General features: G+C 38.2%; 1 protein-coding gene and 1 pseudogene across 2 annotated transcripts in view; both read left to right on the plus strand.

Moving 5' to 3' along the window:
• HS6ST3 (heparan sulfate 6-O-sulfotransferase 3) overlaps nucleotides 1-18,128 on the plus strand; it is a 750,318-nt gene that overhangs the window by 462,454 nt on the left and 269,736 nt on the right. The window lies entirely within an intron of this gene.
• LOC128929360 (AMMECR1-like protein pseudogene) overlaps nucleotides 1-18,128 on the plus strand; it is a 34,424-nt pseudogene continuing 16,296 nt past the window's right edge. Inside the window, exon 1 of the transcript XR_008475750.2 lies at nucleotides 1-18,128. This exon is cut by the window's right edge and continues 16,296 nt beyond it. The product of XR_008475750.2 is annotated as an AMMECR1-like protein pseudogene (transcript).

Here is an 18,128-nt window from a genome sequence, read left to right on the forward strand (position 1 = left end):
TTTTTTTTTTTTTTTAAATCCTACAGATTTGCTTGAAAGATGAAGCTGTCACAGAGGCACCCAAGGAAGTCATGACAATTCTCTTTCACTGCACAGCTTTATTTAGGAGAAATGCAGAAAAGTGCAGAAGTTCTAAGAGTGTAATGTTTACAGAAAAACAAACCTAGTCTTTTTACCTTTTGTTCAATGATTTTGTTTTATTAGAAGTGTCGCTTCTCCTGCACTCCCGCCACTGCCCCTGCCTCCCACCCGCTTGGCCAACCCAATTTTTAACTCAAAACATTTTCCAGTTCTTTTTGATTGAAAATTGGGTTCATATAGGGAACTCCATCTTCCTCACATGATGACCAAACCCAGGCTTCCAGATTCTTCCTCCTTCAGTAGGTACACTTCACATCCAGACACGTCTTGCTTATCACATCCCCACCCTGACTCAGAGACATCCAGGGACGTGAACATCTGTAGGAATCAATCCCCTGGCACTTTTCTCTCTTTTTACGTTTCTATCTTCTTTCATACCATATCCATGTAAACTGGCTTATCCATTGTCACCCCAAACTGTCTTCTACTATCTCAACTTTGCCTGTTTTCTCATACTATTTCCTCTTCATTATTTCTTTCTATATTAGTCAGGATTCTCTAAAGAAACAGAAATAATAGGAGGCATATACTCATGTGCACATGTATGTATGTATGCATCTATGTATCTATGTATATATCTATGTATCTATGTATCTATCTATCATCAAATAAGGAGTTAGCTTGTGTCCAAATCTGCAGAGCCAGCCTCCTAGTTCAAGCCTGCAGGTCATGGACTGCTGTAGAACCAGAAACAGCTAATGTTTTAGTTTGTAGGCCATCAGGTCAGACAGGAGAATTGTCCATTATTTGGGAGGGCAAATGTTATTAGGAAGGGCAATCTGCCTTACTTGGTCTTTGTATTTGAATGCTAATTTCATTCAAAAACACTCTTGGGGAAGTATTCAGAATCATGTTTGAACAAGTATCTGGACACTCCATAGCCCATTCAAATTGACACATAAAATCAACCCTCATATCCTCCTCGTAAACACTTGAAGCCAGTTATGGTTACTCTCTAGAGACAAAGTACTTTAACCTAAACATCTCAGGCCTTCAGCCACTCCTCATACAGTTGAGTTTGAGGAACATTAGCACCCTGGTTGCCCTTTCTCCTCACCTCCTCACAGTTTTATCCCAAAGCAGGGATCTGGTTTTACTCCTTCAGTTCTCCAAGACTGAGCAGACCTCCCTCGGTTTTCTTTTTTTTGGGGGGGGGTTTATTCTTTTGAGGCACTCAATAAAAATGATTTCTGGATGTGTATGCAAAATAAAGAACTTCTGTAGTCTCTAGGAACCACCATTTATGTGTTGATTGAATGCAAGTGTTCATCTATGTTTTTCAACACACAGTGAGATAGTTTATCAGACTGGGAAGAAATGGTGGCATGAGGTTTGGAGTTTTTGAAGCTGGCTTTATCAGAGAACAGAAGATTGGAATATTAAATCCTCATTATGTCAAGGGACAGCTGTGGCTCTGATTTGATTCCAGGCTTAAATAGAAATTGTTAAACTGCTTTTCTAGAAGTAATCAAAAATACTAATATTTAAAAATAAAGCTCCTATATTTTGTAAATTATAGTCAAAGATCCTCTGTCCTTTTATTAAATAACTGTAAAAAGTAAACTTTAGCCCAATAATAATTTTTCACTTAGATCACTTTCGGAAGCATTGCTTTTACCCAGGCAACAGTTTATGAGAAGGCCTGAGAACAATTCTGATTGTCTTTAGCGCCCTCCAAATGTCCTTGCTAGCTGGACCAAGAAGTCTGTGGTCTTTGAGCATGCCATATTTCCATGCCTTGGCCCATTCAGTTTATTCTGCCTAGAACACTCTCGCATGTCTGCCCACCTGAGACATCTTATTCACAGTGCTTTAGCTCCATGGTGTCTACTCTGAAAGGTCTTCTCTGACTTCAGCAGGCCAACTTCAGCATTCTTTCCAGGCAATGAAGCACCATGTACATTCTTTATCATGTCACTTGTCACATTGTACGTTGTTCTTTAATTCCACATTTGCCTTTCTGCAACAACAGTGTCTTTGAAAGCACCACACGTGAATACATACTATTATGCTTCTGATATTAGCAGTTCAATGGTGAGCATTATGGATGTGGTCTGAGAGGGTGTGGTTGTGTGTCCCTTCCAAATTGCATGTTGAAATGTGACCTTTAATGTTGCAGATGGGGCCTAGTGAAAGATGTTCAGGTCATAGAGGCAGATCCCTCATGAATGGCTTTGTGCTGTCTTCCTGGTGATGGGTGAGTTCTCACTCTATTAGTTCACCAGAGCTGGTTGTTTAAAAGAGCCTGGAACCCCCTTCCCTCTCTCTCACTCCCTGTATCACCGTGTGACATGCCTGCTCCTCCTCCACCTTCCACCATCAGTAAGAGTTTCCTGAGGCCTCACCAGAGGCTGAGCAGATGCTGGTGCCATATTTGTACAGTCTACACAACTGTGAGCCAAATGAACACTGTTCCTTATAAATTACCCAGTCTCAGGTATTCCTTTACAGTAATGGAAAACAGACTAACACATGCTCCCAACCTTCTCAACCTTCAAGCCTAATGTGGACCAAAGTCATGTCATCTTTGTCACCAGTATCTATTAAATCAACAAATAAAAATGGATTTCTACAGTAGACTCTTTAAATATAGGGAAAATATTGTATGGTTTTTTTGTTTTTGTTTGTATACTCAAAACTTGGCATAATTATGTGTTGAGTAAAGGGAGGAATGATTAATTTAAGAAATTTCATTGTTCACTTTCAGTTTTAGATGAGCAAGTAACTTTTCAGAAAAATCTCATTTAAATGTGTATGTTAATTTCTTTTCATAAATGCTGTTTTGAAGCTGATAATTTTAGGGGTAATGAAAATTCAAAAGTCAGGTCATCTCCCAGGGAGAGTGAGTAGGAATGATATGACACTTTTACTAGCAAGAGATATTTAGACAATTCTAATCATAGTTTCAGTAATTATAAAATTATTAACATCAACTGTCAGTTATCTTTAGACTTCAAAGATAGAATTTAACCTTTAACTCTGTCCAAATCTGTCATGTAAACAACCTACATTAACTATCCTTTGAGATCAAAAATTAATATCTTACAAGGGTTTACTCAGAGTATGCTAATTCTTTGAAGCTTCCTGAAAACCAAATTCAAATTCAAGACAATTAAATGTTAATAAATTTCAGTGATCAGAGAGACAAATACAAGGAAGATTAATATTCTTTCCCCATGCTTTGGAGACAGGCTCTGAAAGTGATCAAATAAAATGTTACCTTTGAAAGTGACACCTTTCATTAGAGTGTTTGGATGTCCTTCTATAGCTAATGAACAGACAGAGTTTTTTTCTTCCTACTGAGCATTGAGATAGGTGCAAGGGTTGGTGAGCTCCCTTGAGGAGGTCATAGTAAGAATAAAAATGTATTCATTTATTCAACAAGTTTTTACTGAGAAGCTGTCATTGGCAGACGTTGTATTCAACACTGGGATTATAGAAAAGAAAAGCATGGATCTTGTCCTGTGGAGCTTACTGTTGAGGGGCAGGGGGATAAAAACCACAAATACACAGAAAAATGAACACAAAGTAATTAACAAATAAAAACACCATCACTCGTAAATACTCAAGAGAGCATTGTATTTCACAATTCACATTCTGACCTAATTTTAGGACGGGATTTAGCCAGATCCTTGAGTTGGGGATTTAACTGTAAATGTTTACTCAGGATGCAAAGTTTGTGCAGAGCCTCAGAACCACAGGCGTCCTCACCTACTGCTCAGCACACATCGCCACCCCTCAGAGCACACTTTCTCACTTGAGGAAATAAGGCTAATGTAGGAAGCATTTAGCTCAGCTCTGTGCCAGCTCTGTATTGACCTTGTATGTTCAGCTCTGTAATTTTAAGACTTCATAAATATAAAAATACTTACTTTTTATCTTCAGTTTGGCTTTAATTTCTCTTCTCTGGGAGAACTGTAAACCTGCCAACTTTAAAGTTAGTTGATCTATTTATTCTGAGCTATAGGAATACAGAATAAGTCAGCTGTTATTTTTTTAAAGTTAGAGCAATCTTAACTGATATCCTAGGGAAAAAGTTTATTGCATGCATTAAAAATGGAATTTGGTTTATTTCCATGGTTTTGGAGCAATTCAGTGTGCACGTATTTATTGCTCAGATGCATGCTATTACCCCTATTACAGAAGCACAGAGGCTTAGGATGATATTTTCAATGTCCTTCCTCTTAAACACATTTTACTCTTCTGAAGCTCTTTTGTACTTTTCTGACCACAGCCTCATAAGATCACCTGAGGACAGGCCTCATTGTCTTGCATCCTGATTAATAAGATCAACACAGGGGCAGCTATGAACAGCAGCTGAGCCTGACTGTTCTTAAGGGGATGCACTATTTGGTTTGGGTGTTTCTGGGTTCTCTATAGCTAGTTTCTGTGAGCGGTCACATCTGTGGTCAGAGCCAGGTCAGCTGCAGTGGAAGGTCCAGGGGGTAAGTGTTCAGGGTCCTTATTGAGACTTTCCAACCTTGGGGGTATGGGCGCTGTGGATATCATTCTGCTGCTCACTCTTGAAGCAAGTCTTATGGGCCTGCCAAAGCTGGACATCCAGGCCAGCAAGAGCTAGCACAGAAAGAGCTTCCTAGTAAGGAGTAATAGATGCATCTGGATAAGTGGTGGAGCTTGGCAACGATTTCAGAGGAGGCAGGCATTTGGCATCAAGGGCTACTTCAGCAGATAGGGGATACCTAGCTTAGGTTCAAAGGTGAGAGTACATGCTGGAGGAGGTTTAGGATGGTACTGAGAAACAGAAACCAAAATCCAAAGTTCAGAGGACAGGGGGAGGGGATTAATAAGGCAGAAGCTTAGCATAAAGCAAAGGAATCCAGCTACCAGAACTGGAGTACGGGCAGAAGAAGGGATAGGTCCAGTTATAATGGCTGAAATTACAGCAAATGCCCTTAGAGGTTTGAGTTGTTTACCTGTAGGGAGAGGAGTGAGGTAGGGGCAGAGAAAGGACACACCTGACCCTAAGGATCAGCAGGTCCTCCCTGGGGTGTGGGACCTTGGAGTGACTGGAGATAGTGCATCTTGTGCAACTCGGTGGTTTTTGAAGGAGTCTCTGTAATTCGCCACATGCACAGTTTATTTCCATCTCTTTTCTAGTTCTACATTGTGGTCCTTCTATTCCTGGCTTATAGCCCCTTCCCTGGGACTCAAATACCCATTGCTCAATATTCAGCATATGCTTACTGAGCACCTACTATGTTCAAGGGCGTTGTGTTAGATTGTCTGAGGCCTCCAGTGGTCAATGAGTCAGAGTTCCCATCCTCAAGGTATGGACACTGTGGTGCTGAGGCATGAAAAGGATGCAAATATGCCCAAGTCGAAATGGTAGGTGGTGGATGAGATATGAGTGGTCCAGAAGACCACAGCTGTCTAGGGCAGAAAGATAGGGTTCAAGGAGTGTGTATGGAAGGTTTCTTAGAGGAACCCTTGCTTGAGTTGAACCTTGGAGATTGACATTCAGTTGGTATAGAGGAAGGGATATGGCTGAGGAAAGAGTAGGTATAGAGATAGGAAAAGCATTCTCTTGGCATTTAGGACAAGGAGACAAGGTTGGAACTGAAAGGTAGCCCTGCACAGATGTGCCCACATTTGGTAGAGCCTGAGTGTCAGATTAATTCCACTAAATTACATTGAAGCTTCAGGTGGTAGTTGCAGAGCTTTCCTGAATATTTTATGCAAGACTAATACAATGAAGGAGGTGCTTAGTTTTACACAGGGTGAATTAAATGGGCACCTAAGGAAGAAAAGCATGTCAGAACGCATATGCAATTGTGAGAGCATCATGAAGTGCTGTGATGGTAACAACTTGATGAGGGAGAGAAAGGAATCAAAGATGGCTGCTGTTTTGAATCCAGCTGACTCTGAGACTATTGGTACAATACATTGCATTAGGGAAGTCTGTGTGGGTGTGTGTATGTGTGCGTACGCGAGTTATGAATGCAGAAGACTGAAGTACAAATAGAAGGTTGATTAGGCAGCTAGCTAGAAACAGATGTGAACATGTTCAGGCAGTTAGAATGTGGTGTCACAGCTCGGGGATGTGTTAGGGATTGAGACAGAAGAGAGGTCAGAACCTTGGCTTTCATATTCATTTAAGGCACAGAAGGAAAACAAGGAGCAGGAGAAAGAAACAGAGACACAACCATTCATAATAGACGACAACCAGGAAAGTGCGTTACCAAACCGAGAGGTGAGGGTTTCACGGAGAAGATACTCTATCTTGCTCTATAATAATTAAAAATTATCTATCTGTCTGTGTTAAAATGGATACAGATAGAAGTCACCAATTAAGAGGGTTAAGAGTGTCGTATTTAATCAAGTACATACATACATTAATATCCATTTTCAGAATGTGAATAGCTTAAAATAAAGGCTGACAGAAGTCCCCTCTGTCTGCTTATAACAAAACTGGTGTTCACTGTATAAATAACATTTAATTTTGGTTTTCTAGTGAAGAATCTGTGCACAATCTCCTTATCTGTGGGCCACGGGGTCAAGGAAGGAACTGGTAACTTTGCACAAAAGCCCATTTTCATCTATCACTGGGCATGGGAGCTCCTCCTGTGTCAGCAGCCCACACCTTTCTCCAGACATGGGGCACAGGGTCATTGTACAAGCTCCTTTTGGTATTTCCCCTCATGAGCTTGGAAAAGACAACTTGGAACTTACTGTAGTTTGGTGATTGAAAAGTTCTATATGGCCAGGCGCAGTGGTTCACACCTGTAGTACCAGAACTTTGGGAGGCTGAGGCAGATGGATCACTTGAACTCAGGACTTTGAGACCCACCTGAGCAACATGGTGAAACTGTCTCTACAAAAAATGCAAAAATTTAGCTGGGTGAGTGTTGTACACTTCTAGTTCCAGATACTTGGAAGGCTGAGATGGGAGAATTGCTTGAGCCCAGGAGGGATGCCACTGTACTCCAGCCTGGGTGACAGAGTGAGACCCTGTCTCAATAAATACATAAATGGTTCTATAATCTGCAGAGTAAAGTGGGATGCTGTGTGCTTGAAAATTGCTAGGAGAGTAGATTTTAAGTGTTCTCAACACAAAACATTGGTAAGTATGTGAGACAGCATACATGTTAATTGGCTTGATTTAGCCATTTCACAATGTATACATATTCCAAAACATCATGTTGTATACTATAATACATACATTTTTTTATTTCTCAATTAACACAGCGAAAAGCATTAGACCTAATTCTTCAGGATCAGTGGTCAAGTGGTTCACAGTAGGGAATAGTGGACTTGGTGCATACTGTTAATAAAACATTTGCCTTAAATTTCAAGTTAAATATGATATTTTTAAGGAACACTGTAAGATAGAGATATATAATGAGACTAAAATTATAGCTTTACCGCAGAGCTCACTAGGCTTAATGATGGAAAACCTACAGTTACATTGTTTTTGGTGTTATCAGAGCTTGTCTACAACATGCTCTTGGTGTTATCAAACATGGTTTATATTGTGTATGAATTACTTGGGTATAGATGTAAATATCACTTCTATATTTAGACTCTCTTATTGGGTTCTGCCTAGAGCTCTATGAACAACTTTTGTTATTAGAAAATTTATGATCTGTAATTTGTAGACATGTCAAAAACTATACCAAAATGAATTAATAAAGACACTTTAAACAGATGGTTCTTAAAAAAATGCCCTATATGGGATACAGTATACTGAACTGAAGCAAGATGTGGAAGATGATACATTCTTGTCTGAAAACCTTCACAGATGTCAATGACAATAAATGCTAGACAGAGCCAATAAATTCTGGACGTTTTAGCAGGAAAATTGCTTTGAACAATTTATATCCCCAGAATCTCAGCCACCTTAAGTTAACACCATAGATCATTGTATCTTGATCTCTTGTGCATATGAACTAAGGAGAAATGGAAAATTTCAGGAAGAGTCTGAAGGTCAAGGTGGCCCTAAGCTTTGGCTTCTTGAATCTAAACCACTCTGATTACAGTGAAAATGAATATTTGATCAACCCCCTATTGACCATGTGTCCTTCCTAAGGCAATTTTTAAATTTGGAGAGGCATGGCGGGGCTTTCCCTAGTGTTAGGATAGGAGGGCTTGGTTGTTCATAAAATGTTGGAATACCCTTGAGTTTTCATGCCCCTGTATTTATACTACTTAAAAGAAGAAACCCCTTTGAAATTGGAGGAAAGAGACTTCGGTTTTAGGGCCAGTTCTGGTACTAACTAATAGATAACTAGGTCATTTACATTATGGTCCTTATATTTCTAACTTTAAAATAAAGTTATTTTTCAGCATAAGCAATATTTTATTTAGGTTTTACACCCATTCTTAGAAACTCATTCTTGGAAATTGATATCTAAATAGACATCTTCAAATTTGTTTGAAGCTTTGGCCAGAACTCATTATGTTTACATTTGTCAAGTGAAATTACACCTTGACCATTAAAAAAGAAATCCTGCTTGGATGCACTTTTGAACTGATTAAGAAAATTATTTGTTTTGAAAAGATGAATGCATTTTAATCCTGGTCAATGAGGCTTGATTGGACTATGCAATACAGGTGAGGCAGTTTTGTCCTGATTTTGATACCAGCTCTTTTGTGTGTGTTCCCAACCATCCACTTCTATGGAAGAGCAAACAATAGGAACTGTAGCCCAAGCGTAGGTGAGTCATTACTCATAAGGATGACAGAAAAGCAGTTTCCAATGCTACAAGTGACATTAATGCTATATAATCATGTCCCAGGATATTTTGGCTGCCGTCATATTTGTTGGCAGCAGCAGCTACAGCAAAGTGCCATTGTTGGGTATGCTGCAAAGAGACGGTCAGAGTCTGATGTCAGTTCCAATTTTTTGAAACACTTAATCCACATGATTTATAGGTCATCTTTAAAGTTCAGATGTGTTTACCAACTGCAAGGTTCTAGAAACAGCCTGTCCAGCTGTTCATAAGTAATATTTGCTACTGAAATCCAGATTCAACAGATGTGTACCGAGTACCAGATGTTTACACACGTATAGTCTCATTGTACCCTTGCAAGTACTTGTGAGGTGGGTCTTGTATCAACTTTCATAGATGAAGGTGTACTAACAAAGGTTAAACATCTCATCTGAGCTCATATGACTAACAATGGTATAACCAAGTGAGCCCTTCAGTACTCACTCCAGTTCGTAACCAGGTCTCACCTCTTAGGTTCTGATGTCTGTGCAGCTACTGACTGATGAGCTGAAGTAGTGGTCTCATGAGTAATGAGAGAAAAGAGTATCCCAAGAAAAAATAAGAAAGACATCACACCGATGAGAAAACCCAGCAAACAGGCCTTCCTGAGCTTTCAATGAAGGGACAATCCCTACACGCACAAGGTTTGGACTGGATTGCTAGGAACGCTTATGTCTTTCAGCCTCTCAGCCTAAGTGATCCTTCAACAGTCTTTGCAAATGCATGAAGAATAAGGATATCTACATTGAGGTATCATCATCCCAAGCTCTTAGTGAACTGCTGCACTAGGTGTGTCCAAACCATGGTACACTCGGGTAGTTTATGCCTTCAAGGCAAGCATCCTCTATCGTTATAACAGTATTTTCACTATTCACTCAGCCTCTCTGCTGCCTTTGATTCCTAGCTTAGACCAGGAACAGAATTAGAGCGTTGACTTTGGAGTCAGACTGCTAGGGTTTCTCATTTTTGTCCCTGACTGGCTATATATTTTTAGGTAAGATAGTTTACCTCTGTCCCTCAATTTACTCTTCTGTAAAATGACAAAATAATAGCTATCTCACAGGGTTAGGAGGAGGGATAAATAAGTGTAAAAATTCTCTATTTGCTTTGGGTTGTTCAAGAGTCATCAATAGGCCGATAAGAGTGTATGTGTAGGTATTTACTATAAGTGTGTATGTGTAGGTATTCATTATAAGTGTGTATGTGTAGGTATTATTTTTTATTTAACTTCTTTTCAATTCTCTTTAGCTTTTACCTTTTCGCTTTTTGTCTTCTCCTGAATGTTCGTTAAATTCCTATTTAATAAATAAGTGTGTCATCCAAACCTACTCTCTATTTATTTTACTTCCGTCAACCCATTCTTTGGGAAAAAAAAGTTCAATCACAGCTTTAATTATCACCTAGGTTCTAATAATGCTCAAATTGAGACGCATTTTAAATAGGTGGCTTTTGAGAACTCGCTGTGTGCCAAGTTCTGGGAGAGTGTCCCTTACATGTATTTTATTGATTTATCTCAAGAGCAAGTATATACTATTATTTTGACATTAAAGAAGAGAAAGTTAAGTCCCAGAGAGATTTACTAACTTGCCCTAAGTCTCACAGCAGGTGGATAACAGTTATCACTGCTGGCTGCCTACTGAGCTATAAGAGGTTCATTTTTCACAAACCATTTACAGATTCATTTACAAGGCATGTAATAATGTTCTGAAGAATTTGGGCAGTATGGAAGTGTCGGGTAAGAGGAAACTTTTAGCTTAAAAAAGATAATATAGTACAAAGAGCTCAGGGCCAGTTGTAAGCCTTAGGTTGCAATTTTTTTTTTTTTTAGCAATTTAGCATCTGCTATCTCAGGATAGTCATATAATCATTTCAGTCTTCATCTTCAAAATGAGATATGTAATGTTGATGTGAGTATTTTAAAACACTATAGATAAGAAAGGTGTTTGTAAATCTTCAGTCATTACAGAAATGTAATTCTATTACTCTTATTATTTATTTTTCAGACATGTAGAATTCCATTTGTAATCTCAGACACAAATTGGTGAATATTAATTAACTGTTGGGCAAAATTTATTCTGATTTCCTGATATAATTTTGACTAACAAAAGATAGAGAATGGTGGGCTTGTTTTTTTAAAATCGTATTTTAACTTTGGAAGGAAACTTCGTTAGCATCAAACTGAATTTTGGAGCCATTTTAACCAATTCTAAGTGAGAATCTATTTTATTTATTTATCTATTCATTTATTCTGACAGAGTCTTATTCTGTCATCTAGGCTGGAGTGCAATGGTGCAATCTCAGCTCACTGCAAACTCCATGTCCTGAGTTTAGGTGATACTTGTGCATCAGCCTCCCTGGTAGCTGGGACTATAGATGCCTGCCACCACACCTGGATAATTTTTGTATTTTCAGTAGAGATGGGGTTTCACCATGTTGGCCAGGCTGGTGTCGAGCTCCTAGCCTCAAGTGATCTGCCCACCTTGACCTCCCAAAGTGCTAGGATTACATGTGTGATCCACCGTGCCCAGCCAGTCAATTAAATTTAATTAGTCAATAAAGCTACATATGATTCCAATCCCTCTCTTTCCCAACCTAGTTCATTGTACTAATATCTAGCTGGTTTTTGGAGATTTCACCCTAATGAAGCTAAAACACATGAAACGTTATGTGTAGATTATATCTGTGGTTCATTTAATGGGCTAGGAAAAGGGGTGTAGCTGTCTCTTTAATCAAGCAGACTTTGGGCTTTTTCCATGAGAATAACCCAGGTACTGATCACCTTAATGACAACACTATTTTAAAAAGCATTTTAAACACATTATATTGTAGATTCTTTTCTTTTTTTTTCCTTAATGGAGCTGTCCTTGAAGGACCATTATGCCATTCCTTTCAGATGTTTAATAAAGCAAAAGATTATAATGATCATGCTTGAGAATAGGTTTTGTGCAGCTGGGAATTAGCAATCTTTGATCAAATCATCAAGATGCTAAAATATATTTTCAGTGGCGTGGTGATGGGCACTTTATCAAATTGATTTAATCAGTGTTACCTATGACCATTCATACAATTATATTTTTAATTATTGTCATCTTAATCAAAACACATGTATTTATGACTCCTTGGTGTACATTCCTAATTTGAGATCTATGAGAATTTCATTTCAGGCCCTCCAACTAGCAACAACCCTGCTATGTAAGCAACTGAATAAAGCATGGGTGCATTATTCATTGTAGAAAGTGCTAGTGTGGGGTTTTGAGTGTGGGTCCCTGAATGTGCTTGTTTAGGTTCAAAATGTACGTTGTGCTTATTAGTGGCCGTGTGTTAGACATGTAACTCAATCACCTATGATAATGTTACCTTATGAGAATTAAATGAGAGATAGTTTGTTTTATGGAAACTGTTAGTATCAAACTTTTAGCAAGTGTTCAGTAAATGGTAGCGGACCTTTAAAAATAATATGCTGTGCCTCACAATAAGAGGAGTCATCTATGACAAACCCACAGTCAACATTATGCTGAACAGGCAAAAGCTGGAAGCATTTTCCTTGAGAACTAGAACCTTACAAGGATGCTCACTCTCACCATCCCTATTCAGTGCAGTACTGGAAGTTCTTGCCAAAGCAATCAGACAAGAGAAAGAAATAAAAATTTATCCAAATAGTAAAAGAATAAGTCAAACTATCTCTCTTCACTGATGATATAATTCTGTACATAGAAAACTCTGAAGAATCTGCTAGAAGGCCCCTGGAACTGATAAACAATTTCAGTAAAATTGCAGGATGCAAAATCAATGCACAAAAAAATCAGTAGCATTTTTATATACCAATAATGAACCAAGCTAAGTGCCAAATCAAGAATGTAATACCATTTACAATAGTTGCAAAATATAAAATACCTAGGAATACATCTAACCAAGGAGACAAAAGATTGCTACAGGATCTCTACATGGAGAATTACCAAACACTTATGAAAGAAATCATAGATGACCCAAACAAATGGGAAAACATTTCATGTCATGGATTGAAAGAATCAGTAATATCATTAAAATGGCTGTACTGCCCAAAGCAATCTACAGATTCAACACTATTTCTATCAAGTTACCCATGCCATTTTTCACAGAACTAGAAAAGACTATTCTAACATTCATATGGAACTGAATAAGAGCAAAACAATTCTGAACAACAACAAAAAAAGCCAGAGGCATCACATTACCTGATATCAAATGGTACCATAAGTGTACAGTAAGCAAAACAGCATGATACTGGTACAAAAACAAACATATAGACCAATGGAACACAGTAGAGAACTCAGAAGTAAAGCTACACACCCACAGCCATCTGTTCTTTGACAAAGTCAGCAAAATAAGCAATAGAGAAAGGACTTTCTATTGAATAAATGGTGCTAGGATATCTGGCTAGCCACATGCAGAAGAACAACACTGAACCCCTGCCTATCACAGTATATAAAAATTAACTAAAGTGGAGTAAAGATTTAAATATAAGATCTCAAACTAAAAGAATCCTAGAAGAAAGTCTCGGAAACACCATTCTGAGAATGGATCTTGGGAAATAATTTATACTAAGTCCTCAAAAGCAATTTCAATAAAAACAAAAATTGACAAGTGGGACCACATTAAACTAAAGAGCTTCTGCACAGCATAAGAAATTTTCAAAAGAGTAAACAGGCACCCTACAGAATGGGAAAAAACATTGGCAAACTGCATCTGTCAAAGGTCTACTATCCAAAACCATAAGGAATTTAAACAACTGAACCAGCAAAACAAATTACCTCTTTAAAAAATGAGCAAAAGACATGAACAGACACTTCTCAAAGGAAGACGTACAAGGAGCTAGAAAACATATGAAAAAATGCTCATCATCGCTAATCATCAGAAAAATGCAAATAAAAACCACATGAGATACCATCTTACACCAGTCAGAATGCTTATTATCAAAAAGTCAAAAAATAACAGATACTTGGAAGACTGTGGAGAAGAGAGAATGTTTACATGGTGGGAATATAAATTCAGTCACTATGAAAAACAGTTTGGAGATTTCTCAAATAAGACAGAGCTACCATTTGACCCAGCAATCCCAATGCTGGATATATATCCAAAAGAAAAGCAGTCATTCTGCCAAAAAGACATATGCATGAGTATACTCATCGCAACATTATTCACAATAACAAAAACACAGAAGCAACTGAGGTGCCCCTCAATGGTGGATAGATAAACAAAATGTGGTACATATACAACACAGGATACTACATAGCCAAAAAGGAATTAAATCATGTTCTTTGCCGCAACATGGGTGCAGCTCGTGGCCACTATCCTAAGCAAATTAACACAGAATCAGAAAACCAAATACTGCATGTTCTCACTTATAGGTAGGAGCTAAACAATGGGTAGTCATGCCATAATGATGGCAACAACAGACATTAGAGACTACTTGTGGGAGAAGGAGGACAAGAGCTGAAAAACTATTGAGTACTATGCTCAGTACCTGGGTGACAGTCTTGTTCATGCCCCAGACCTCAGTATCATCACAGAATATACCCACATAACAAACCTGCATCTATAACCCCTGAACCCAAAATAAAAGTTGAAAAAATAATAATATGCTGAACATCAGAGACAATATTGATAATTAATACTTTTTAAACTGTCTTTATCACATTGCTCTTGACAATTCAGACTTAAGAAATCTAGACCCAAAGGACTGACAAAGCAAATTGAACCACTTTTTTTTCAGACTCACAACATTAAAAAAAATCATTTCTGGAAACGAAGTTCCAATAAAATAATCAGTTGTCTTTCATTGTGTATGTGCAACATGCAGGAGGAAGGTTTGCCTGGGATCAGTGTCTCTTACCTAGAACTTAGGATCTAGGAGGCTTCCATGGAACAATCAGGGATGTTAGGGCTCTGGAAGCATCTCTGAAAGAAGCACTTTTTTTTTTGTGGCTCACAAACAAACAGGATAGGAGAGAAAGAAAGCAGCAAATGCTGAAATAAGGGGTCCAGGTGGAAACTGTCAGGTTTCTGAGGGCTGGCTAAGAAAAAGAAGGCCGCTTCCTGAAAGTAAGCCCAGACTGAGTAATGGATCCAGTCAGCAGAAATAGGAAAAAAAAAAAAAAGGCCAAGGATGGAAAACCAGTCAGCAATTCAACCTGTGCAATATTTACTTTTGATCCCAATTTAATGTTTCTAATAAATCAAACCCTCTAATCATCTTATACAGATATTTTGATAAAAATAATCCATGACATAGGTTGGCTGTGGCTTAGGCAAGGCTGGATTTCCATCACTTTGTCTCAGACTCTATCCCTGGCTAAGTGGTGAACCTATTACACTTAAGTATATCATATCATAAAGGAGTGAAATAAACTTAAAAATAAATCAGACCCCAGGTATCATGGGTGGTAACAGAGTAGTAGGATTTGTTTTTCTTTGAAAGCTCTTATTGTTTTTTGGTCTCTGTACCTTTAGAATGAAGACTCTTTAGTGTTTTGTTTTTAAAAGTTGAGAAAGTTGCTCTATCTTTAGATATTTACTCTTATGCTTGAAAAAAATCTTGCAGCAGTAGAAGATAAACATTTCAAGTTATTGTGAGGAAGAATCCCAAGTATATAAGAAAGGGAAATAAAAGGCAGGTCACAGTGGGGCAGGCCTTACTGGCAAAAGCTGTAATGGGTGGTACAGGGAGCCTGGGACTGTCCTGCAGAATCATATCACTCTGTAAGGTTAAGTGACTTGCTAATGGCCATGTTTTGGAAGGCATGCCTGATGCCAAAGTTCATCACCTTTCTTGATGATACAGTCTCTATGTTTATAGGTTTTTGGAAGAGAAATGAGCCCAATCAACCTCTCATGCACACCTTCTTACCCATTTTCACCTTACTGTGGCTAGCCTGTGTGCAAACACCTTTTTGACTTTTCTCCCACTTCTATTTGTTGCCTTCTAGATAAAAGGAAATAACATAATTGGTCATAGCCCCTTTGGATATCGATGATCATAATACATATCTGTTATTTGTAATAATACAAATAAACAATACATACATTTTATGACCTTACTCATTTTTCAATCCCCCTAAATAAGACAAATAAACTACTTTGTTGTTCCTTGCAATAGAAAATGAAGTAACAAGTTCAGCAATTGGTGCAAACTACATTTTGAAAGTTTCCATAGAGCATGAGTAAATAGGCAATTTAGCACAGTACTTCTGGCTGATGCATTTTATAAAACTTTTCTTCTATCTATTCAGGAGCTCTTTGCTTGGGAAAAACTCAGCCTGCATGCAGTTATGTGTTTTTATGTGGAGATAGCACACACTTGCAACTCTTTGGTCTTATAAAATTACTTGACACTATTTTTTCCTTTTTATGGTGAGCTGCTATCATCTGTCTTTGAAAGTACTTTAAAAATACCAAAGTTGAAGTTCTATTTCCTTCACAGATCATTGGGTGCTTTGCCTTAGCACCTTGCATAATGAATGTCTCATTGGCATACTGCGTAAGCATCATTTAGTCACAAAACCTGAAAAAATTCCCTATTGACTAGGAGTGGCTTTTTAAAACCCTAGCAATATATACATGAAAATACAAAGAAAAAAAAACACAAGGTCATATAAGAATTACTGTGGGCTGCTTTCTCCATGAAATGACCTGGGCAAATCTAAGCAAAGAACTCCTTAATTAAATTAGCAGAAATGGCACATGATCTCACAACACTGATTGTTCCTTCGTTCCTAGATTTAAAACAAACAAGATATTCCTCATGACCCTAAATAAGTGCACAATTGACCACTAGAGTAGTGCTTAAATAGAAGAATACTGAAATAAACAGAAAAGCCAAGTAATTTAAAACATTCGTAGTAACCAAATTTCCTACTAAATCCATGAGAGAGTATCTGTTTTCCATGTGCATTTTGAATAAAAGCATTCTCTTTCACCTGTGTCTTTGATGAGACAAGACATTAGAAGTGCTATGGCAGCTGGAATGCTAGAGGAACAAGATCAGAGACCATGGTGACATTACAACTGCAGCTACAGTACATATACCTGCATATGTGAGAGTGAAGAAGATCTCACACGTGGAGAGCTCAGGACTTCTGCTTGACATGGTGAATTGGCCACACACATTTATCTTTCTTCCCTTCTAAAACCCCTCTCAAATGAGAGTAAAGGAATTAATGGGGCATTAACCCACAAGAACCTAGATAAGAGGAGAGGAGACAATAGCTGATAAGACACTTGAACAAACTTTGGAAGAAATTGAGTGAAGTGTTAGTTAATTTAGCAGAGAAGTGCATATTTAAACTTATATAAAGTAAGAGAAGGGGATACTAATAAGGAGTGATCCAGTTTGCCCCACAGCTTCCCTTGAAATGTCCACCATTTAGATCCTCAGATCCCCAAAAAGGTAGGGTAAAGGACAGGACAGGTATGCCAAGTGCCCTTTCTCACCCATAGCAGCCATGTTAGTATCATTTTCCCACTCCATGGCAGTGAGTGGAAATAGTTTATTATCTGAAGTTTGAATCCAGGAAGCTCCAGGTTAAAGGGAAAATGTGCTAGCCATGTGCAGAAAGCTGAAACTGGATCCCTTCCTTACACCCTATACAAAAATTAACTCCAGATGGATTAAAGATGTAAACATAAGATCTAACACCATAAAAACCCTAGAAGAAAACCTAGGCAATACCATTCAGGACGTAGGCATAGGCAAGGACTTCAAACACCAAAAGCAATGACAACAAAAGCCGAGATAGACAAATCGGATCTCATTAAACTTAAGAGCTTCAGCACAGGAAAATAAACAATCGCTGCAGTGAACCAGCAACCAACAGAATGGGGAAAAATTTTTGCAATCAACCCATTTGACAAAGGGCTAATATCCAGAATCTATAAAGAACTAAAGCAAATTCACAAGAAAAAACAACCCCATCAAAAAGTGGGCAAAGGATATGAACAGACACTTTCCAAAAGAAGACATTTATGTGACCAACAAACATGAAAGAAAGCTGAACATCATGGTCATTAGAGAAATGCAAATCAGAACCACATTGAGATACCATCTCACTCCAGTGAGAATGACTATCATTAAAAAAATCTAGAGACAACAGATGCTGGAGAGGATGTGGAGAAATACGAATGCTTTTACACTGTTGGGAGTGTAAATTAGTTCACCCATTGTGGAAGACAGTGTGGTGATTCCTCAAGGATCTAGAAATAGAAATACCATTTGACCCAGCAATC

The sequence above is a fragment of the Callithrix jacchus genome, chromosome 1, assembly GCF_049354715.1.
Source record: "Callithrix jacchus isolate 240 chromosome 1, calJac240_pri, whole genome shotgun sequence".
Taxonomy (NCBI): domain Eukaryota; kingdom Metazoa; phylum Chordata; class Mammalia; order Primates; family Cebidae; genus Callithrix; species Callithrix jacchus.